Raw genomic sequence first — 23,822 nt, 5'->3', positions numbered from 1 at the left:
ATCAAAGAGTTGGGAATCAAGTATACATTATTATAGGTCAAATGGCCTGACACTCAAATTAGGGTTTGTTTCATCCAAAATAAATGGAGGTATTATTTAACTTAAAAAAGTGGAGGGATCTAGAAAAGCTAATGAGAGGGAAGGCATTGTTTTCAAAGTTCATAAAATCCCTCATCCTCACCACTGCCCCTGGCTAGGTTAATCCAAATTCAAAGCATGCTGACAAAATTTTAAAAGATAAGGACCTAGAAATCAATATGATTTGAGGCTAAAACTGAATGCACTTTCAAGATCAACAGAAATTGAAGCGGCCTCAATCAAAATTAACATTCATGTGATAATCAATCTAGTTGTCATTAAAGTGTTAACATAGGAACAGAGAGAGATGAGGGTTCACCTTGATAGAACAAGAGCATGTACAGAGTTACTTCTAGTGGTGTATGCGATCAAGCATGCTTTTGTTACATAAACGAACATATACCAAGACAGGCAAGACCTGAGATGCCACATGGGTCAACATGTTGGAAAATAAAGAGAACCCCAATAGTTCGACAAGTAAAACGAGCTCAACTGGGATGAAAATATAGATTGATGCAAGACATTACCCACTACCACCACAAAAATACAAAAAATAATAGAGATAAAAAAAAAAAATCAGTAGGCAGAAGTAGAGCATGAACTCCAACTAAAATGGCATAGGCAAGGGCAATAAGATCTAAAGAGAGCTTAGACCTATATGCATTAAGGGTTTAGAAGAGAAAAAATAACATGAGCAATGGTTTGATGAAGGATTTAGAAAATGTTGACAGCAATGGCAGATAAAGTTGTCGGCGCTAAGCAGCAGCCAAGAATGATTAATCTTGTCATCATCAAGTAGCTAACAAAATCTGTGTTACCTGGACATTTGTGTCTGGCACCAAAAATCCATGTTGGATACTGTTGCCCAAGGTGACAAGCCAAGAGGGGGGGGTGAATTGGTTTCTTTTAATTTTAATTATCTTACTTGTATTAAATGATGAGTTAGTAAACTTAAACAACTCACAATACAAACAACAAGAAATATAGTGGTTCGGTGCTCTTCTTAGCACCTACGTCCACTCCCCAAGCGACCCCTTGGGAATTCACTATAATCCCGCGGATTACAGTTGGATTGTTTTCCGGGCTCACAATCCAAAAACCTTTACACTTTGGTTTTCCGGGTTCACCAAAAACCTATGTTGGTTTTACGGGCTCACCAACGAACCTATGTTGGTTTTTCGGGCTCACCAACCAACCTTTACAATTGGTTTTCCGGGTTCACCAATCAACCTATTCCGTTGGTTTTGCGGGCTAACCAACCAACCTTTACAAGTAGTTTAACAAATAATGGAAGAAGATTTAAACTCCTAGATGAGCATATGAAACAATATAATCAACAAAGAAGAGTTTAGAAAGTATTTATCGCTTGAAGTGACTTCTCTCTTCTTTGTCAAGGATGCTTCTCTCTTTAAGGGTGGATGGAGCTCTTGATGACTCTTTGAATCTGCTCAACCACTTTCCTTTGATTCTTGAATGAAGCACTTGGATGAAGAAGATTAGGGCACTTTCTCTTTCTTGTGTTCTCTTTGATATTCTTTGGAAAAGATGTTCTATCTGATGAATAGTGCCCCTTTAAATAGTTTCCTACCTCCATTGGACAAGCCCCAATGGTTAGAATTCAAAAACTAGCCGTTACTCACTGTTGGAAGGACAAAAAGTACATCTGCAGAACTAGCCGTTATGCTTCTGCCCGTGTTTGGGTCGGCTCAACCTGTCCTTGGGTCGACCCAACTTTCACTTGGGTCGACTCAAACATTCCTTGGGTCGACCCTCTCAGAATCCACAGAAACTTGAAATTCAGCCTTCCTTCACTTGGGTCGACCCAACCTTTCTTTAGGTCGACTCAAGGTTCAGTTGGGTCGACTCAACTTCTTCTTGGGTCGACCCTAATAGGGTTTCCAGAGAACCTTTTCTGTCTTCTGTTCTGTCTTGCCTTTGGGTCGACCCTCTCAGGGTTTGGGTCGACTCGAGCTTGGGTCGACTCAACTATATCTTGGGTCGATCCTCTCAGTAAATCCAGAGAACCATTTTCTGTCTTCTGTTTGAGGATCTTGATGTTTGGGTCGACTCATGCTTTCCTTGGGTCGACCCAACTCACTGTTCATTTGTGTCATTTTTGCAGAAGTGTGCCAAATGCTTTCTTGATGTGCCGGGGTCGACCCAATCATCCTTTGGGTCGACTCAATCCACACTTTGCTGCATCTCAAGGTTAGATTCATTCAAATAAACAATGAAATATATCTATATCAATTATCCAAATATACTGAGAGTAATAGACTTATAAATGAAGTATCGATTTAACTTATAACATACTCTAGATAATTGCTTGTTAAGCATCAAAATAACACTATCATCCTCAATCTCCCCCTTTTTGATGATTACAAAATAAAGAGTATGAACCTTTTGATACTTATTTTAAAATCAATTTTTTTTTAAAGGGCTTAACTTGCTGAATTTCAGCTTTTCATATATAAGAGTGAAGTCTCCCCCTATATCATTCAAGTGTTGCCAATTTGACTTTTTGAATTGCTCCCCCTTTCATTTATAATTCATTAAAGATGAAACTCCAAAAATTTGAGATAAAACATGAGTTTCAGGTTATGTATCGAGGTGTGAAAGGTGCGTGCCAAATTCTGAAATTCTATGTGCCAAATTCTGAAATTTGATAGAAATTTTTGACTTGATCATTTTCATTGTTGCAAATTGCTCCCCCTTGGATGCATATGCTTTCCTATATGATTTTCAAGTTGTTTTACAAGTTATTTCGTTATTTCTCCTTCTTTCTTTACTTCTCTTATCACTCTGTCTTTACTTCTCCCCCTATTACATTACTCTTTCTTTACTTCTCCCCCTTTTTGTTATCATCAAATAGATGCATGGGAAAAGACACAATAAATAACAAACATTCAAACTTCATTGATCAAAATAGGAACATTTTAGTACATTCATGCCCAAAAACAAAAACAAATACAATGTTCCTTAATCAAAGTTTAAAGATACATGATAAAAGCAAAATACATATGAGAACTAGATATCTAGCCTAGGCTCTAAACAGAAATGCTAATATCAGCCTAGGGAGTATCTAATGGCTGGGATCTAGTCCTCATCCTCCTAGTGTATGTGGCGAGGGGAGGTCGAGCCTGGTGAGACTGTGTCTGGCGTGGAGCACGACGAGCTGGATGACTCTGTGCCGATATCTCTGACTCAGCAGCCTGTGGCACAGATGGTCCATGGGTCTCTCTCTCTCCGGAGTGCTCCTATCTGCTGCCTCAGATCACTGATCTCAGCAGACATGATATCCAGTCGGCTCGTCAGCCCATCAGTAATAGTCCTCGCCTGAGCTGACATAATATCCAATCTGCTCGTCAGCCCGTCAGTGATGGTCCTGGCCTGAGCTGTCATAATCTCAGTCATCCTACTCCAGAACTCATCTGTATCTCTCGGAGGAGCAGATGACGATGGTCCAGCCTCGGAAGGTACAGTAGGATGATCCATATGCTCCTCATCCTCAGGGATAGGGTCTCCAATATCTGGTGCATCATCCTCTGCCTCACCCTCTGGTGCCTCACCCTGAATCCCTGCTCCAGTATGAATCCACTGCCCGTTCACTTTCTCATAACCCATACGTATAAGTGTCCGTGCAGTGTATGTGTCAGTATGAAGCAGATGCCTGGATACCTCCCCCTCGACAGATATGCCGTGCTGTCGAAAAACCAAAGTGAGTATCATACTATAAGGTAGGGATACTCTGGAGTCGCAGATCACTTTCCTCATCTGCTTCAGTATCATGGCCGGGAAATTCAGGGGAATACCCTGAATAATATACTCCATCACTACTAAATCTCGCTCTGTGATGCGATCGAATCTCTCGCTCTTTGGAAATAAAATTCTATTTATGATACTAAGCAATAATCTCATTTCAACAGATAAAGAGCTTGCTATTACCTTTTCTGAGAAGTCAAAGCCCTCATTTTCCATAATCAACTGCAGAGCTCTCATCTTGTTTTCTGGTTTTTCCGGAGTGGCTCCTTCGCAGGGTAGATGAAGTAGCTCACTCAAACTTTCCTCGGAAACTCGAACCCTAACTCCTCGAACTTCCGAAACAAGCCTTCCCATTCCAGTTTTAAGGAAGGCATAGAACTCCCGAACTAATCCGGGGTAGATCATCACATCTAGGGAGCAAAGATACTCCCAACCTTGCCTTTGGATCCATTCCCTCAACCTAAACCCTTCTTGATCAAAGAACTCGGAATGGATCCTTCTCCCCGTTGTAACCGGTCTCCCCGCAAATCTTGCAAGTATAACTGAGGGGGAAGGAGGAGGAGGTGGCTCTGCACGTGCCTCACGTTGTGGAGACACTCTAGATGGCTCCGTAGCTTGTCTTTCCTCACGTTGGACCCGTGAGACTCTTCCGGATCTCTTGGCTACGGCTCTTTTGGGTCCCATTTCTCCAAGATCTTAAGGTAATCTACTGTTTGGAGGAGTTTGGAGGAGTTTGGAGAGTGGGGAATAGAGTATTCAGAAGAGGACAAGGGCAAACAGTGCCCTAATAGAGCTCTCGGGTCCCCCTTTTAACAGTGGGGTCCCGATGTTGGGTCGACTCAAGAAATTTCTTGGGTCGACTCAACGTTGGGTCGACCCTATTCTGGGTTGGGTCGACCCAAGTGCAGAATTTTTCTTTTCTCTTCCTTTTTGCTTCTAAAAATTTTCCTTACTTCCAATCCTTATAAATTCTTTCTGGGACAATGATACATGAGTAAGGATTCTATAGATAACAAGTATGACTCATGTTTCATGGGTTTTTTGAAATTGAAGGAATGTATCATGAGACTACTTGCTCCCTTTTATATTTTTTCAATAAAAAGGATCACATATGCCTAATTCCCTCCTTAGCGTGCAGAATCTATCTTCACTCAAGGGTTTTGTAAATATGTCGGCTAATTGTTTTTCAGTGCATATATGTTCAATACATATGTTTCCATTTTGCACATGATCCCTAATAAAATGATACCTTATTTCTATGTGTTTGGCTTTAGAATGCTGAACTGGATTTTTAGTAAGATTGATGGCACTAGTATTATCACACTTAATAGGAATATTATCTAGCTTAACTCCATAGTCCTCTAGTTGTTGCTTAAGCCATAGTACTTGAGCACAACAACTACCAGCAGCTACTTTGCTAAATCAAGACAGGAGTCTCTTGAGTACCATAATCCTATATTGGTAGTTCCTCTTAAATATCTAAGGATTCTTTTAACAGCACTTAAATGTGACTCCTTAGGATCCGATTGGTATCTAGCACATATTCCTACACTAAATACGATGTCGGGTCTACTAGCAGTAAGGTAGAGCAAGGATCCAATTAGTCCTCTATAGAGCTTAATATCAATACTCTTCCCTTTTTCATCTTTGTCTAGCTTACTAGTAGGATTCATTGGAGTGCCTACTCCCTTATGATTTTCATTTCCAAACTTCTTTAGTATTTCCTTTGTATACTTAGTTTGATGAATGAAAATGCCTTCCTTAGTTTGTTTAATTTGTAATCCTAGAAAGAAGCTTAGTTCTCCCATCAAACTCATTTCGAATTCTCCATGCATTAAATCAGCAAATTCTTTGCAAAGAGTATCATTTGTGGCACCAAAGATTATGTCATCTACATATATTTGAACCACTAATAGATTTTTGTCCTTTCTTTTGAGAAATAGTGTTTTATCTACATTTCCTCTACTAAAGTCATTATTAAGCAGAAATTTGCTTAATCGATCATACCAAGCCCTAGGAGCTTGCTTTAATCCATATAATGCCTTATGTAGTTTAAACACATGATTTGGCAATTCATGATTCTCAAAACCAGGAGGTTGTTCTACATATACTTTCTCCTCAATAAAACCATTTAAGAATGCGCTTTTTACATCCATTTGATACAATTTGAAATCCATGAAACATGCAAATGCTAGAAGTAATCTAATAGCCTCTAATCTTGCTACAGGAGCAAATGTTTCATCAAAATCTATTCCTTCTTCTTGATTGTATCCCTTAGCTACAAGTCTAGCCTTATTTCTTATAACTAACCCATTTTCATCTAATTTATTTCTAAATATCCATTTTGTTCCAATTACTGAGTTATGCTTTGGTCTTTCAGTTAATGTCCATACATTACTTCTTTTAAATTGATTTAATTCTTCTTGCATGGCATTTATCCAATTAGTATCTTTTTCAGCTTCTTCATAAGTCTTAGGTTCTAATTGTGAAACAAAAGCAAGATAATCATTTAAATTTCTAAGAGATGATCGAGTTCTTACCCCTTAAGATGGATCACCAATGATTAAGTCTTTAGGATGTCCATATGCATACCTCCATTCCTTTGGCAAGTTTTGAGATTGTGGTGGCACGCAATCATCTCCCTTATCTTGAATTGGCACGTCATTAATATTCAACTTTTCAAAGTCAATAATTCCTGTATCATCATCAACAATATTTTCTTTTCTAACAGACTCACTATCAGACTCATCAAATATAATATTGACTGACTCTTCCACTACTAGAGTTCTTTTATTGAATACTCTGTATGCCCTGCTAGATGTGCAGTATCCTAGAAGATACCTTCATCTGACTTGGCATCAAATTTACTTAGATCCTCCTTGCCATTGTTTAAGATGAAACATCTACATCCAAATACTTTAAGATATTTAGCAGTTGGTTTCTTATTCTTCCAAAGTTCATAAGGAGTTTTCTTGGTTATTGGTCGTATTAAAACTCGATTTAGAATATGGCAAGCAGTGCTTATAGCTTCAGCCCAAAAGTACTTTGGAAGATTTGACTCACACAACATCGTGCGTGCCATTTCTGCCAATGTCCTATTTTTCCTTTCAACAACCCCATTTTGTTGAGGCGTTCTAGGTGCTGAAAATTGATGTGAAATTTCATTTTTAGTACAAAATTCTTCAAAGTGTTGATTTTCAAATTCAGTACCATGATCACTTCGAATTGCTACTAAGGTGAGTTTCTTTTCATTTATGATATTATTATATAGTTTCAAGAATTCTGAAAATGCTTCATTCTTATGTGCCAAAAATGAAACCCATGTATATCTTGAAAAATCATCGACAATAACTAGTCCATACTTCTTCCCTCCTAGACTCGCAGTTCTAGTGGGTCCAAATAAATCCATGTGTATAAGTTCAAAAGGCCTAGTTGTTGATACTATATTCTTTGATTTGAAAGATGATTTAGTTTGTTTTCCCAAAGAACATGGTCCACAGATTTTGTCCTTTTCAAAAATCAATTTTGGCACATCCTTTATTAATTCCTTCTTGACTAGTTTTGAGATTAATTCCATACTAGCATGTCCTAGTCTACGATGCCAAAGCCAACTTGTTTCATTTTTCTTTTCTTCATTAGTAATTAAGCATAATCCATTTTTCTTGCCTAAATCATGAAGATCTACCAAGTAAATATTTCTTTGCCTTTGTCCTACAAGTACAATGCTATTATCTTTAGGATTTGTGATTATGCATACAGATGCTTCAAATGTGACTTTAAACCCTTTATCACAAAATTGACTTATGCTAAGCAGATTATGTTTCAATCTCTTAACTAATAAGACATTTTCTATAAAAATAGATGGAGTAATGAAAATTTTACCCTTTCCAATGATATGCCCTTTACCATTGTCTCATAGGTTACTACTCCACCCTTCTTTGATTCCAAGGTGACAAATTGATCTACGTCACCAGTCATGTGTCTTGAACAGCCGCTATCTAGATACCATCGTTTTTTCACTTTATCAGCTGCAAGACACCCCTGCAATCAAGATCAAGAAAGAGCTTTAGGTACCCAAACTATGTTGGGCCCTTTAGGGTTAGTACTTGATGTTCCTTTTGGAACCCAAACTTTCTTGAATTTAATCTTTTGATTATTACTTAATTTGTTTTGACTGGACTTTCTATAGTTACATTCATATGCTCTATGTCCTAGTTTATTGCAGCAATGACAAGTAATATTTTCATTTTTAGCTTTTACAAAAATGTTTTTTAAGAATTTTTGTTTTCTATTTGTTTTATATCCTAATCCAGCCTTATCATATACAGCTTTTTGACTATCAAGAATCATATTTAATTTGGTAGAACTAAGTGTAAACTTATCTACTAAGGATTTATATTTTTCAGCATCTTCTTTTAACTTGATATTTTCAGCAATTAGATTCTTGGTTTCATTTGTAAGTTTCCTACTTAATGTTTCATAGTTATGAGATAGTTTTAACTTATCTTTGATAAGAGATTGATTTTCTTCTTTTAGAACTTTATTTTTATTGATAAGTTTCTTATGTTCTTCCATGAGTTCTAAGAATGCATCATGTAATTCATCAACAGTAAAATCACATTCAAGTTCAGAATCTACCTCATCGTCATTGGCCACATGACACATTTGGGCCGTCTCTTGATGATCTTCCTCTTCCGAACTTGACTCCTCACTTTCACTCCATTCAGCCATAAAGTTCTTCTTTTTCAGTTTTCTTGCCATCCATTTCAAATCTGGGCAATCTATCTTATAATGCCCGGGTTTGTTACACTCATAGCAAATAGGAGTTTCTTTTTCCTTTTCTTTGTCCTTACCCTTTTCTTTGCTTGAGCTACCTTTGAGGAAGGGTTTCTTTCTATAAAATCTATTCTTACCTCTCATAAATTTTCTGAAGTTTCTTCCAAGCATAGCCATCCCTTCTTCATCAAATTCATCATCATCATCTGAATCTTCCGATTCAGTTAGTTGTTTAGGGGTGGTAGTCTTTAAGGCAATGGGCTTTCTTCTCTTAACCTCATCTTCTGAATTTTGCCTCATTGTCAACTCATGGGTCATGAGTGATCCTAGAAGCTCCTCTAATTGCAGTGAGTTGAGGTCCTTAGCTTCCTGAATTGCGGTTACCTTGGCCTCCCAAATTCTTGGTAGAGACCTGAGAATTTTTCGCACCAATTCAGAGTTAGTGTAAGACTTTTCCAAACTCTTAAGCCCATTTATAATTTCAGTAAAACAAGTAAACATATCAGTTATTGACTCAGTAGATTCCATTTTAAACAATTCATACTTGTGTACTAATATGTTTATTTTTGACTCCTTAACTTGATTGGTCCCTTCATGAGTGACCTCAAGTTTGTCCCAAATTTCTTTAGCAGTAATGCAAGTAGATATTCTATTAAATTCACTTACATCTAATGAGCAATAAAGTACATTTATAGCTTTTGCATTTAACTGTGCCAATCTTCTATCACTTTCATTCCAATCCATTTCTGGTTTGGGTATGATAGTGCCCTCTATATTAAGTGTGGGTGTGTGAGGTCCTCTAGTTATGATGTACCATAATTCATAGTCTGAAGCTTGAATGAATATCCTCATCCTAGCTTTCCAATATGTATAGTTTGTGCCATTAAATAAAAGTGGTCTATTTGTGGATTGACCCTCACTCATAGAACATCCCACTTGGGTTGTCATGATCTTTAACTCTTGATTGTGAGATCAATGAGTACTATTGGAGCACCTTGCTCTGATACCACTTGTTGCCCAAGGTGACAAGCCAAGAGGGGGGGTGAATTGGTTTCTTTTAATTTTAATTATCTTACTTGTGTTAAATGATGAGTTAGTAAACTTAAACAACTCACAATACAAACAACAAGAAATATAGTGGTTCGGTGCTCTCCTTAGCACCTACGTCCACTCCCCAAGCGACCCCTTGGAAATTCACTATAATCCCGCGGATTACAGTTGGATTATTTTCCGGGCTCACAATCCAAAAACCTTTACACTTTGGTTTTCCGGGTTCACCAAAAACTTATGTTGGTTTTACGGGCTCACCAACGAACCTATGTTGGTTTTTCGGGCTCACCAACCAACCTTTACAATTGGTTTTCCGGATTCACCAATCAACCTATTCCGTTGGTTTTGCGGGCTAACCAACCAACCTTTACAAGTAGTTTAACAAATAATGGAAGAAGATTTAAACTCCTAGATGAGCATATGAAACAATATAATCAACAAAGAAGAGTTTAGAAAGTATTTATCGCTTGAAGTGACTTCTCTCTTCTTTGTCAAGGATGCTTCTCTCTTTAAGGGTGGATGGAGCTCTTGATGACTCTTTGAATCTGCTCAACCACTTTTCTTTGATTCTTGAATGAAGCACTTGGATGAAGAAGATTAGGGCACTTTCTTTTTCTTGTGTTCTCTTTGATATTCTTTGGAAAAGATGTTCTATCTGATGAATAGTGCCCCTTTAAATAGTTTCCTACCTCCATTGGACAAGCCCCAATGGTTAGAATTCAAAAACTAGCCGTTACTCACTGTTGGAAGGACAAAAAGTACATCTGCAGAACTAGCCGTTATGCTTCTGCCCGTGTTTGGGTCGGCTCAACCTGTCCTTGGGTCGACCCAACTTTCACTTGGGTCGACTCAAACATTCCTTGGGTCGACCCTCTCAGAATCCACAGAAACTTGAAATTCAGCCTTCCTTCACTTGGGTCGACCCAACCTTTCTTTGGGTCGACTCAAGGTTCAGTTGGGTCGACTCAACTTCTTCTTGGGTTGACCCTAACAGGGTTTCCAGAGAATCTTTTCTGTCTTCTGTTCTGTCTTGCCTTTGGGTCGACCCGAGCTTGGGTCGACTCAACTATATCTTGGGTCGACCCTCTCAGTAAATCCAGAGAATCATTTTCTGTCTTCTGTTTGAGGATCTTGATGTTTGGGTCGACTCATGCTTTCCTTGGGTCGACCCAACTCACTGTTCATTTGTGCCATTTTTGCAGAAGTGTGCCAAATGCTTTCTTGATGTGCCGGGGTCGACCCAATCATCCTTTGGGTCGACTCAATCCACACTTTGCTGCATCTCAAGGTTAGATTCATTCAAATAAACAATGAAATGTATCTATATCAATTTATCCAAATATACTGAGAGTAATAGACTTATAAATGAAGTATCGATTTAACTTATAACATACTCTAGATAATTGCTTGTTAATCATCAAAATAACACTATCATCCTCAGATACGTATCTCGATATATACCCGGCATTTGGATGCTTATGAAGTTGTATGATTGCCACTTTTAAAAAGTGGCAGAAAGTTTAACTCTTCGAACAATGAATTTGGTCCCCCATTTTCATGTTAGAAGCTAGTATCTATTCTTTCTAGTGATTGGCGAAGCGTATAGGTATTGAAATAATCAGAAAAATATTATTTTTCTTATATCCTTAATTTAGAAGTTTGAACAAAAATCATGTATATTGAAAGGCCTTAATAAGCAATATCTTTGTAATTTTACTTTTGATGTTTAAACAAACAATATTAAAGGTATTAAATATATAATTTGGTTAAAATTGTAATATATCCGATATATCCTGGATCTTTTTTTTTTTTTTCTAGAGATAGATCTTTCTCATGGATGATTTCTTTATTTGGAACTCATCACCATCCAACCAAAACTCTTAACTTGTAGCATGCACATTTCAATCCATTCCAATAGGCAGAAGAATAGATTCATTTATTTATTTCTAGAGTTAGCCTCTGCTCCTATAACTCATCTACGACCCCTTGGGGCACTCCGGCGACCACCAGTCTTTCTCGCCAATCGCTGCCCTAATTATTTCCTCATGATTGTGCCGCCAAAACCCTTGTTGTACACTCCAGTCGGCGCCTCGCCGGAGTTAGTACCGATGCTGGCACTATCGCCCAAACTTACCCCTGATTGGGCCATCATCGCCGACTGAGATCTCTTGGAGTGATCACTAGATTACACCACATAACCCCCTTGTTTCCACCCTGTTTTCCTTCATTTCTGTTTCCGGTTGACCGCGATGTCGCTGCCATGTACAGTGGGGACCTCCGTGTTTGATAGGATGCCGAAGCTCTAGTCGCCGGCCAACAGAACACAAACAATGTCCCCAGTCCGAAGCACCGGAATGAGGAGCTTGATGGAATCAACCACCCCTTAATGGCAAATAAAAGCTCTGCTGACGAGAGTGCATGTAGGGTGTCTTAGTGCCCTTGGAAGTACATTGTAACACTTCTTACGAGTATACGACGGCAGCCTTGGTGACCTTAAATGGTACGTCTTCAGAGGTACCCAAGAGGACATGTCTTAGATCTTAGTAATATACATAGGAACAAATAATCAAGGGATTGGACTTGGTCCGAATTTATCAATAACTAGTAATGCATGCCAGCAAAAAAGCCGTGATTCTCTGTTGTTCATGTCGAACCCATCCTATAACTGATGACATTTGTTTTGCTATTCTGGATACGAATTGCTTTGAACTGGTACAAAGTTGGAGGATTGAATGAACAATAGGGTAAAAATTAGCAAGCAGTGGTGAAACTAACAGAGCTGAAGTGAGTGTATTTCACACCCTCTTGATTGTAGATAGCAATCTTAATTTTGAAGTATCAATCAGCACCCTCTTGAAATCCAGATATTATCATATACAGCTTCCCCACAAATAATACTGGTAAAGTATTTAGGGAAGACTTAAGGATCAAATTGCTGATTTATGTCACATGAAATGAGTTATAAAAACTGATGTTCGACTCGAAAAAGGTCAACCAACGGTGAAAAGAAACCTGCTCTCCAATCTAGGAGAAACCAATCGCAGATACTGTCCAAACAATAAACAGAAAAGTTCATTAGCGACATGTTCAAGATTGTTTGGAAAACTTTCTCATCATCACCCACTAATTAAGTGAATTGACAGCTAAACCATACCTCCTCTCCTCGGAATCCAAGGTGAGTCATATTTTCTTACGGTCATATTTCAATGTAATAGCCTATTTTGTTCCTGATTTAGGTTTGAAGTTTGTCAACTTCTGGTTCTCCGAACACATGCTTACTGTTATTGTCTGTACTCAGAGATTGGATTAGAGAAATGATGGAGGCTTTCCATTCGACTGAACCAGAACCAGAAACCATCGAGAGGAATATCATTCCCTGCAGGATCAGTTGGCAGAAGGAAAAGTTTTAGCCGGAATAAATATATAAACCTAACTTGCATTGGAGCAAGCTATGACGCCAACAAAACCATGGTCAGATGCAGTCCTCGCAAGCTTCAAGTTTAATCTCTTGATGATAATATTCAGGCTACTGCTTTATTAGAAAAGAATCAGGTAATGTTTTTATAAATGGTCTCTTTGGCTTCTTTGCAACAATTTTTTACCAAAAAGAAGGAAGGGAGCAATGAACAGAAAAGCATGACAGAGATGAAAAAGCTGAGGTGGAAGTCTAACAGAAGAGGGGGAGAGAATAAAGAAAACTATCACAAAAATAAACCTTGATAATACTGCTCTTTAGTGGATTGAGATAACTGCCTTGAGACCTTATCCAACCCATAAAGAGATACTGCTAAGTTAAAAGAAAGAGAGACTTCCAATGAAACTAATGGCTGTCTTATGGTGGCATCTAAATGGAATTGTGAAAATCAAAAGAAAACATGAACCTTGGTTTCCTTCCTCTCATTTTTAAAAGACTGATATGCAGTCTCCTATTTTCGAGGTAATCGATATATTCTTTCCGCCCTTCACTTTTGTTGTTGCTACTAGTAAGGTAGAACCTTATCATTTCTATCAACAAAGAAATAATTCAGACAAATGCTACCATGCATGATCAGTTGGTCTAAGGTTATTTTCTAGTTTTGGCCTTGTACTTAGTCTGCCCTCTTTTTTCCTTTTTTACTTTTCTGGAGAAACTATAACTGCCCTTATTAGGACCTGTAACTCTATAGCTAAATCACGACACGCTGCACGACACCGACATGAGGTATCTAGTATCAACACCCTAATCCCAGCTGACAAGCCAATAACTTGGTTAGTCTTCCCCGACGAAGCATGGACCAAGTATTGGTGATACCATCGTGCAGCTTAAGTGCACCAAGCTTAGGAGGTATCACCGTATGGATCAATTGCCCTTAGTCATATTGATGAGATATCCCTTCTAAATCCTTCAACATTGAATTACTTACAGTTTGCCATTTGCCATTTTCTACTCAATCCGGGACCTTTGTATATCGGTTCAGATATGAGGCTGTAGGCATGGATACAGCCTGCAACCACAAGCAAAGGTTATAATTTTCTTTGTTTTTCCTTCAACATTACAAATTTGTATTTGACTAAGCTCAACATAGGCCCACCCTTACTAAATTTTAGTTTCAAACACAATTTCCTACAATAATAATATGAATCCTACCAAAGAAAAGAAGCGTATGACACAAGCAGCTGGTACCAGGCCGAGACGGCAATAAAACTGACAATGTGATGCAAGGCGAGCAAGTAAAAAAGGCCATAAGATGGCGAATGGCTCTAAATGTGTACTTGATGAGGACAACCATGTGATCCGTTAGGGTTAACCCACACTGACTAACCTTCTGCGGTAGTTGCAAGTTGAGTTTCATTGTGTATTCCTTGTAGCATTAGACTTGCTATGTCAAGCAATCACCATTGGCCACCTAGACAATCCTGAACTCTTACATTTCACTTCCACCCACAAATTTCCCATGTCAATAAGGAAGATTGCACAGGTTTGTCACTGGCAACGAAGGTCACTCATCCACAAGTCCAGGTCATACGAACAACTTTGCACTTAAACAACATAGCATACATCTATCAGCTTAGCATCACCATGCATCAATACTAGTAAAACAAACTTAGGTTATAAATGATTCCAGGTTCATAATGTTACATTCACTTCGAGAAGGAAACAAAATACATCTCATATCTAAGGTGAGGGGGAAAACTCCATGAACCAACAGGGATATTTTGGCTCTTCTTAGGCATTTCTTTCCTTTCGCAACACAGCAACAAAGACATCAAAGACTTTGTCAATCATAAGTCATGAGTTCATCCATAATCATAAGACACTTTGTAAAGCATACATAAATATATGCAATTTACATACACAAACAACACATACATATACAATTTACATATATATCCATTTATCTACATAAAAAATTGCTTATGCATTCATAAATATATGCATACACATATGCATGCAATACATACACATCCAATTCTTCTACATATCCATTCATAGAAACATCTGAGATCAGTATATTGATAATTCACAACTGATTGACATTAATCACTTAGAAAGAAGCATAAAAGTATAGTGTAGTACTCATGTACTATGTAGAACATCCATTCATAACACAAGAAAGTCTGCTGACTAACTTGAATTTGCAAGCTAAGCCTATGCAGCGAGCTTATGGATATCAGACTTTAACATATTAAGGCAAAGCACTGAAAAAAAAGGTAGCATGGATATAGTATAATGAGATGGCATATCCTTGTAACTCAGCCTTATATATCAATATACTAGTGGATATGTAGGTATGCAGTGTCAATGTTCTTCAGCAGTATCAGTGAACAAATTTAATGTCCCCAAACACAATCAAAATGCAAAAATGACAGAACCAAACTCATAATAATATTATCCACATGGCCAATGAGAGAGATCTCTGTATTAACCTTTTGGAACAACCACCATATGCAACAATTTGCTCTTGAGATGATACTCACCGGCACTGAAGAAGAAAGCTAAGGATGAGAAGGTCTCGGCTACCATGACATCTCCTAATATCTGAAATTTTATCTACTTGGATGGACTGCTCTGCTGCTATTGCTTCTGAAAAGCTATTTCTGTTTGAGTCTTTTAAATCTTTACTGACAAAGATTTTTCTCTTTTTGTTTTTGTTGAATTATTTTACTTATATAGCTACTGGGTTTCTGCTCGATATTTGCCTCCAATATATTATAGGTTTTGAAATATTCAGCTACACAGAGTGTCGTATGAATCTCAGATCAGCCTTAGATTGTAGGCAGGCTTTCGGTGGAAACTCAGTTTTTGCTTTACAGCAGTTGTATCGATTGTCTCCCATCTCGATACAGGGGAAGAACACCAGCCTCTCACTATTTCACTTAGATACACCTCGATGTATTTTGTGTTTGGAATCCTAGCAAGCATTCTTGGTAGATGCCATGGTAATAGTTCCTAAGCTGGATGACAAGGCTGTCAAAATTATAATATTGTTTATCCTTATCCATAATGTTTATCTCCTCATTGTTTAATAATACTGAAGATGAATTCAGATATCCATCTGAAACTTATAGCCATAAGTGACCACTCATCTTCGAGATCGTCTCAAACGAGCACGATGCCATTCAACTACAAGACCAACCCCACATCCATAACTTACCCAGAAATCATGCACCGATTCATCTAAAACAACATGAAATCATCTCGAAAAACAAGCATCTGACTATTTCGGATAAATAAAACGCGAACAAAGCCAGAACAATTGGAAAAAATTCTTACAAAAAAAAAAAGAACAATCCGAAAGAAACGTTGAGATCAAGAATTTCAAAGAACGAGATTGGAATCTCCAAACAGGTAAATAACCGGAAAGAAATTAATAAAGAAACAGTACCTCAATCGCGTGGGAATGGTAGCAGCCAAGGCTGATTAGGGTTCTTTCGTGCATTAGGGTTCCTGAGAACTGCTGAGGGCGCTCTCCTCCTTTCATTCGCATGATTTAGTTCTTTTCGTGCATTATGTTTTAAAAGGGCATAATTGTGATTATATGATTTGTTGTGGGTATTTTGGTTAAATAGCTAAATTTCATATCCCCCAAACTGGGGTAGTTCTATATACACCCCCCCTATTGCTCAGGACACCCCCCAAAAACCAAAAAAAAAATACCCAAACTAACCTTTAGTGTAATTACCATATTGCCCTTGAGATTTTCTCATACACCCCCCTTTCCTCCTCCTCCGTTTCGTTATGAAAAGAAAAAAAAAACCCCCCCTCAAACCCCCCTTAAACCCCTCGATTCATTTACATCGTTTAGGCGATCTTTGAAGGAGATTTAAGCCCCATTCGAAGCATGGACAAGCAACTAGTGATTTGGGACGAAGAATCGGCCGCAAAGGTACGTGTTCCACCTTGTTTCGAAATTTTTTTTTTTTCACGGTTCGTGCTCCGTTCGGCACTGGATCGCCGAACAAAAGGCTTCTGTTCGGCTGACCAGTGCCGAACAGAAGCCTTCTGTTCGGCTGCACGGTGCCGAACAGAAGCCTTCTGTTCGGCTGCACGGTGCCGAACAGAAGGGTTCTGTCCGGCTCTGTGCAGCCGAACAGAAGCCTTCTGTTCGGCTGCACGGTGCCGAACAGAAGGGTTCTGTCCGGCTCTGTGCAGCCGAACAGAAGCCTTCTGTTCGGCACTGTGCAGCCGAACAGAAGGCTTCTGGTGCCAAATCGCGTGCCGTGCTGAATTTTGTGCCGAACAGATCCTCTGATTCATTAATTCTTGGTGATAAATTATTTTATATGTAGGGCTATGCTACAACCGAATCGAGTATAATTGGATCAGAATTTGTACTGGATTACACAAGCGAATTTACAACTTACGAGGTATTATAATGTATTGTGCAATTTTGTATTAGTTTAGCGAGCTATTTTTACAACTGTGTACTTACATAAATTGTTTAATGTATAGATCTTCAAGAGTAGAGAGGACTTGTGTAATTGGTGTCGTGAAGCTGGGAGGCGAAATGGTTTTGTTGTTGTAATCAAATCATCTGATGCAGGTACCATTTCTAAGAAACCCAGAATTACGTTAGGTTGTGAGAGGGGTGGGACGTACCGAACCAAAAAAGAAAAGCGAATAAAGACTGCCTGTGGGACAAAGAAGTGTGGATGCCCTTTTGCATTAAGAGGAAAGAAATTGGATACTGCGGATGATTGGATATTACTGGTCGTATGTGGAGTGCACAATCATCCCGCTGCAGAGAATCTGGAGGGGCACTCATATGTAGGGAGATTATCTGAGCAGGAGACGGAATTGTTAGTGGATATGTCGAAGAGTTTGGTTTGTCCAAAGGACATATTATCCACATTGAAGGAAAGAGATGCCCTCAATGTTACGACTATCAAGACTATCTACAATGTACGTCAACGGTTTAAGGTTGCAGAGAAAGCCGGGAGGTCTGAAATGCAACATCTATTAGGTAAATTATCAGAGGCTAAATATATTGAGTGGCATAGGAATTGTACTAATACGGATGTTGTGCATGACTTATTTTGGGCACACCCTGGCAGCATTGATTTGTTCCGTGCATTTCCCCGTGTGTTGATAATGGATTGCACGTACAAGACGAATAGGTATCGTCTTCCGCTCTTAGAGATTGTGGGGGTGACATCTACTGACATGACATTTTCAGTTGCTTTTGTATACTTAAATTCTGAGGGGGAAGAAAGCTATACTTGGGCATTAGAGAGATTGCGCAGTGTCATAGCTGATGATGTTTTGCCTGAGTTGATTGTTACAGATAGAGACTTGGCTTTGATGAATGCAATTCATAGAGTATTTCCTACTGCTAGACATTTATTATGTAGATGGCATATTAGTAGGAATGTTTTGGCCAAGTGCAAAAAATTTTTCGAATTGAAGGAGAAATGGGATAAATTTATTATGAGTTGGAATGTACTAGTGCTGTCCTCCACGGAAGACGAGTATAATGATCGCTGGAGTGCACTGCAGAGAGAGTTCGGTACCTATCCAGATGCACTACAGTATGTGTCAGATACTTGGCTGAGCAAATACAAGGAAAGATTTGTTGCGGCGTGGACGGATACATGCAGGCACTACGGAAATGTGACGACAAATAGGTATCACAAATAAAGACTCATTTAATTTTAATTTGCCTCAGTTCTTATATCTAACTTTCATTTGTTTACTAGGGTCGAGAGTGCACATGCAAAGCTCAAAAAGCAGCTTGGATCAAGCCAAGGAAGTTTCGAGTCATCTTGGACTAGAATACATGGATTGATTGAGTTGCAGCACAGCTCCGTTAAAGCCTCATTGGAGAAGAGTTTATTGGTAGTGCAGCACAACTTCAAGCCAGCTGAATTCAAAGAGTTGCGAGGTTTCATATCTATAAGTGCGTTAAATCATGTCCTCGCCCAATCGAAACGAGCCAATTCAGTTGGGTTTGATGATTTAAATTGTGGGTGCGCTATTCGACGCACACATGGTATACCATGTGCTCACCAGATTGCGCGGTACAGGGTGGAAGGTCGGCCCATTCCTCTCGACTGCATAGATCCTCATTGGAGGAAACTTGATATTCTGCCTACCCCCCCGTGCAGCCAATTCAGTTGAGTTGTGATGCAGAGTTAGATTTGATTGCGCTACGATTCAAGAAGTTAGATGGGGCTTCTCAATTGTAGATGATCAAGAAGTTACGAGAGATTGCAAGTCCAGATAGTATACCTCTTTTAGAGCCTGCAAAACGGAAGACCGGTTCACGTGGGCGCGCTTCAATGAAGGTTGATACGTCTACTCGACGTGACCCGTCTGCGTTTGAGTTGGTTCTATCTGGACAGGATAGTTATTCACCTGGTGTTGAGAAAGTTACCATCCGCAATCCATCTACTCAGATTCAAAAGAGGCGGCCCAAGCAAAAGGTAAGTACTAAATATTTATTTCCTTACAATAGGTATCACAACGTCTACGGGACGGTCCGTGCCGTGCCGGTATGTCATGTGCCGATACGGGACATGTCGGGACGTGCCGTGCCGAGATGTGCCGATACGGGACATGTAGGGACGTGCCGTGCCGAGATGTGCCGATACGGGATGTGCCGTGCCGAGATGTGCCGATACGGGATGTGCCGTGCCGAGATGTGCCGATACGGGACATGTTCTGCCATTGTTACATATTTTCTATCATTTGATATTATTTGCAGGTTTTTCGTACTAGAGCCCAGTCACATACGCCCATTATCTATATTGATGCTATTCCTTCTGCCTTGAGACCATACATCCAGCATATCAAGGATGTAAAAGCTGATGGGAATTGCGGATTTAGGGCAATAGCTGACTTACTGGGATTTGGAGAAGATGACTGGGTGCGTGTTAGGAAGGATTTATTGCAAGAGTTGCAATGTCATTCGGACCACTATCGCACATTATATGGTGTGGAAGGGACGATTGCTGAGATCACTCATGCATTATCATATTATGATGATTGTCCACCATATGACAGATGGATGACTATGCCGGACATGGGTCATCTTATAGCATCCTGCTATAATGTTGTCCTATACCATCTCTCGTTGCAACAATGTCTGACCTTCCTACCTCTCCGTTCTGTGCCAGTACCTCTTCTATCCCGCAAAGATATCGCTATCGGATTCGTAAATGGAAATCATTTTGTTGAGGTACTACGTTCACAACACTTGCGAATATTTAATTTTGCTTATTTAATTTTGCTTATTTATAATTTTGTAGCTATTAATATTTTCTTATTTCTAATTTTGAAGGTGTTCTTGTTGCCGGGACATCCCGTTCCGCCAGTAGCGACCAACTGGCGAAAATATCATCTTCCTTGTGCTACCGGATGGGAAAATTCATATGAAGCACGGATTCAACAGTTCAAAGAGAGCATCTCACCTAATGTTATAATTAGCGAGACAGTAGAGTTAGATTGATTATTTATATATGTACAATTTTTGAAAGTTGTAAATTTTTTGGGGCTCTTAGAGTCATGTACTGTGAAACTCCATCATCAGCTGGGAATACATATGACGACTGTTGTTTCCGTTGAGATTTCAGATGTAAACAGAAACATACTTAAGAGCTGGTGGGAGCAAACAAATCAAACAGGGGAACTAATAGACCTTTCTGATGTACAAGAACTTAACGGTGACAAGCTTGAGCAGATGATTAACACATTTGTTGGAAAAGAGGGCTCTGTGATGTTCTTGGTTAAGAGGTTAATCGGCTGCCCTCTCCTTGCAAGGCCAGGTCTTGCCACTGGCACCCTCTTAGGCTTTGCTGCCTTTTTTGGAGGGGAACTTTGTCCAGGGTCAGCTTTGATTGGAACAACATTTGGAGGTACCTCAGGGGGAGGTGGAGGCAGAACATCAGTCGTATCAGATTCAGGGTCAAACCCCCCACGGGACTCCATCTCCTCAGGGGGAGGTGGAGGCAAGACAGTAGAGTTAGATTGATTGTTTATATATGTACAATTTTTGAAACTCCATCATCAATATAAATCAAAAAATATCTGTCTTCGCATTGTTAGATTGATTGTTATGTGCACTGTTATATTTGTGTAAAATAGAACGGGCCAGGCTTTACAAAGATTACACGTAAATATACCAAAAATATATATTTTTCATTAATATCAAAGGCTTTACAAAGATTACAAAGGCTCCATCATCAATCCCTATGACGCCATCGTCGACGCGTGTACTGCTGTACGTCCGAATGAGAGGGTCCTGGATCCGAATGAGAGGGTGCTGTACTCGGGCCAGGCTCATCACCCAGAAGTACCTGATGCATCTGAGAAATAGCATCATATAGGTGCCCGGCACCTAGTGACGTAGCCTCTGAGGGACCCATCCGTACAATGTCGGTACTGATACCGAGTGCAGCTGCATTACGCCGCCGGTGCATGTCAGCATCATCATGACCTCCCCTAGCTCCAGAATGAGTACTCGAGCGCAGATGAGGAGGCTGAACTGCAACGTGCGTGATACGGAGATACCACTCCATGTATCCCGGTACGCTGTCTGATGGCCGGGTAACTGGGTGGCTCCTGCTCGCCTGGCTCAGCACGTGGTCCTCCCACCGCTCCCAAAGCTGATCCATATAGGAGTAATGTATCCGGTACGAGCCTACTGTGGAACCTCTGTTGGCTCGCGTAGGGGCTAGTGGCGCTCGAGGGATGGTCTGAATACGACCAAACTGTCTAAGAACCCTTTCTGGATGATAGGGTTCTACGATATCAAGGCACTTGATGGAGCCACTAAAAAATGCGACGGGTATATATGGGCGATCTCCCCGAAGCCGATGATGGGGATCCCAAATAACCTGTAAAACAAAAGGTCCATTTCAGTTTTATACTATATCGCATATTAAATGTACTGACAAACACAAGCAAATGGTAATATGATACGTACCTCATCGATGCTCAAAAGGTCCAATGACTCACGTAGAACCACTAAATGGTCCATCGTGGTACGGGATGGAGTACCGGGCATCCAGCGGTGCACGCGGGGACTGGCATCAGTATACTCGAGCGACGGATGAGGACTGAGTGCTGGAAAATGCTCATAAATCCATGCCTGCAGAAGCGTCATATAACCACTGATCTGTCTCACTGATGACCTCGACGCAATCCCCAACTGCCGATACAAATATGCTAAGGCAGCTGTACCCCAGGCATATGTGCTCACCCTATCCAGATCCCGCAGTAAACACAGATACGCTATAGGCACCCTGGTCCCACTCTTATCAGCAAAGAGTGTGCAGCCTAACAAAAATAACAAATAGGCTCGTGCTGCACACTCTATCCTCTGCTGCCTGTCTCTATCAGATACAGAGTGAAACTGAGTCCTCAGCCACTCCATCCTCACAGACTGACCGCGCGATGACAGTACCTCCTGACGCGCGTCTCCAGCTGACACCCCCAACAACTCCACAAGTAGCTCCTCAGCATCCCGATCACTCATCCTCTCAGGAGAAACTGATACTGAGGAACCTGCGACAGGAATCCCTAAAATGGCGGATACATCATCCAACGTGATAGTGATCTCGCCAAATGGTATATGGAAGGTGTTCGTCTCGGGCTGCCATCTCTCTACGAAGCCCGAAATCAGAATCTTATCGATGAATCGATAAGAGCACTGTACTAACTCTACGAGGCCCGACTGCCTCAATAGTGCTCTGAACCTGGTATTTGGTTGGTTTGAAGACCACCACTTCCATTCACCAACCTTGGCAGTATGGTTCATGCACTTTAGTGGAGCTCGTTCCTGTAATATAAATGTATAATTACTACTACTTTATAAAACATCAATAAACAAAATATAATGCTATAACAAATAAACAATACCTGTTGCCTCCAGATGGAAGCTGCTATATGCGTCCTGAAACTGATCAGGACGGACTCATCCTCTGGACCTCCTGGACATTGTCCAACGGACTCATCGTCTTCGCCCCTAGCGGGCATATCATCATGCTCTGACTCAGGAGAGTCCGATGGCATATGAGCAGGCTCGGGAGAAGCAATCCTAGCACGACGTCTCCTAGCTGACGCCGTAGGTCTAACTCTGGCGGGACGGGGATCCATGTCTGAAAATATAGAAATTCAATGTTAGGCTATATCAAAGAAAATAATTCAATTGCATACATAAAAGTTCGGCATAAAATTCAGCACGGCACGCGATTTGGCACCAGAAGCCTTCTGTTCGGCTGCACAGTGCCGAACAGACTGCACAGAGCCGAACAGAAGGCTTCTGTTCGGCTGCACGGTGCCGAACAGAACCCTTCTGTTCGGCACTGTGCAGCCGAACAGAAGGCTTCTGTTCGGCACCGTGCAGCCGAACAGAAGCCTTCTGTTCGGTTGAGGGTTGCCGAACAGAGGGCTTCTGTTCGGCACTGTTCAGCCGAACAGAAGGGTTCTGTTCGGCGATCCAGTGCCGAACGGAGCACTGGAGGCGGGGGGGGGAGCTACCTCGAGGTGGTCGTGGAGGCGCCGGCGAGGTTCTCGTTGCTCGGGAGATGGCCGGGGAGGTGGTTCCGGGAGAAGCCGGCGAGGTGGTCGGAGATCGGGAGAATGCCGGCGACGAGAGGGAGAAGGGGGAACGGGGGGGTTTTGGGCGTTGGCGAGGTGCACTGCACCGACCGGCGACGAGAGGGAGAAGGGGGAG

General features: G+C 40.5%; 1 long non-coding RNA gene across 1 annotated transcript; it reads right to left on the bottom strand.

Annotated features, from left to right (window-relative positions):
• Nucleotides 1–14,669: 14,669 nt before the first annotated feature.
• LOC120105527 lies at nucleotides 14,670–16,662 on the bottom strand. The gene is made up of 2 exons (XR_005507911.1): nucleotides 16,533–16,662; nucleotides 14,670–14,887 (listed from the first exon to the last, which is right to left on the bottom strand). It is a non-coding gene; the product is annotated as an uncharacterized LOC120105527 (long non-coding RNA).
• Between the last annotated feature and the right edge of the window lie 7,160 nt (nucleotides 16,663–23,822).

Source organism: Phoenix dactylifera, unplaced genomic scaffold (assembly GCF_009389715.1).
Source record: "Phoenix dactylifera cultivar Barhee BC4 unplaced genomic scaffold, palm_55x_up_171113_PBpolish2nd_filt_p 000305F, whole genome shotgun sequence".
NCBI lineage: Eukaryota > Viridiplantae > Streptophyta > Magnoliopsida > Arecales > Arecaceae > Phoenix > Phoenix dactylifera.
Note: the sequence above shows the minus strand (reverse complement) of the source record. Positions and strands in the feature narration are given on the sequence as shown.